This window comes from Montipora foliosa, chromosome 4, assembly GCF_036669935.1.
Source record: "Montipora foliosa isolate CH-2021 chromosome 4, ASM3666993v2, whole genome shotgun sequence".
NCBI lineage: Eukaryota > Metazoa > Cnidaria > Anthozoa > Scleractinia > Acroporidae > Montipora > Montipora foliosa.
Window position 1 is genome coordinate 2,794,715 of NC_090872.1, and position 1,445 is coordinate 2,796,159.

A 1,445-nucleotide genomic window follows, 5' to 3' on the forward strand; every position below is an offset into this window, starting at 1 on the left:
GTCGACGCTGTGGCTAGTTGTAGTTTTTATTGCATTCACTTTCAATGCTATCTATGCACTTGTGGTACAAATACCGAAAGAAGATGGACAAAAGCTAGAAAGACCTCGGCAATTCCTTCTACTTGGGAAAGTCCTTTGTCTCGGATGAAACGAAACATGCTTAGATCGGCTGTTTTAGAATGATGCGGTGTGCTCAGACTTGTCAAAGAATTGCGCGAAGTTGGAAAAATTTTGCCTTATTTGCAACGGATATGGTCATGATTGAATGTGCAAATCACAATATTGAATAATGTTACGTATTAAAGTAACTGGAACCGGCATTATAAGTTTCCGCTGTGGTTTTTTCATATGGATACCAGCGCTTGAAGTGAATGCAAAACAAATTTGCCAGGTTGACGGGATTTGCTTATGGCGCGTCAGTGGTAAATGAGCTGGTAATCCGTTCAAAGGATGTCATAGCTTAAAATTTATCAATGAATGGAGTTAAGGTAAGTAACAGAAAAACATGACAGAAGAATTTCGTTTGTTCTCTCTTTGAAGCGAATACATTCTACCCGGACGAAAGAGTCATTTTGCAAAATGTCAATCGGTTTATAGCTTTTTCTGTTTAAACCGAACTCTGTCATTAAGAGTACAGGACTTTTGTCTCCGACGTTGGTCCACGAACAGGTGATATTTTGTGAGCCAAAGATAAGGTTTGACTAGAGATATCCCTGGTAAAAGTGGCACAGCGAATACTGAACCCCGACGTTTCGACTTCTTCGTTTACCAAAGTGCTTTTCTTGTCAACGAAACAGTGCCTGTTTTTTCCACCACCGTGTTATTTTCTCTGGCCTAAGACATCAAAAGTCTCTGTATTGTTAATGTGTAATTTTCATACCTTCTGGACACTTTTTCGTCTTTTCTCCTCTTGAAATGTGAACTACAACCGTGTATATTTGCAGCGCAACTGAAATTTTCTTACCCCAAATCAGACAATGGCGTCAGTGTTCACGTTACTTTCGGTCAAATCTCAGCAAATATGTCTTGGTCCAGCGATCGCCATTAGTATGGAAAGTACATGTTTGTGAAGAATCGAACTGCTTTGAAAGTTTTCCTTCAAAAGTGGCAGGGCGCACGAAAATGCCCTGTGAAAGTAAACCTAATTTCCATCGAAACTTGGCACTTTGAGATGCGATGATTCAACTCTGGGTCAAATTATCCAGATGCAAGCATTCTTAAATGCAATGTACTGCAAATAAGACTCTTGCTTTTATTGCAATAAATATTAGTCCCAGCTATTAAAAATTATACTTAATTACATAAAAAATGTTTAGTTGTGTAGTAATATTTACAAATAAAAATGCCTGCTTACCACAACTTTGCACTGCACTTTTCGATTTGATAAATTTCTTACTTTAAATTTGAGGGAAACTGTAGTATAATTGAAATTTTAAAGATATTTA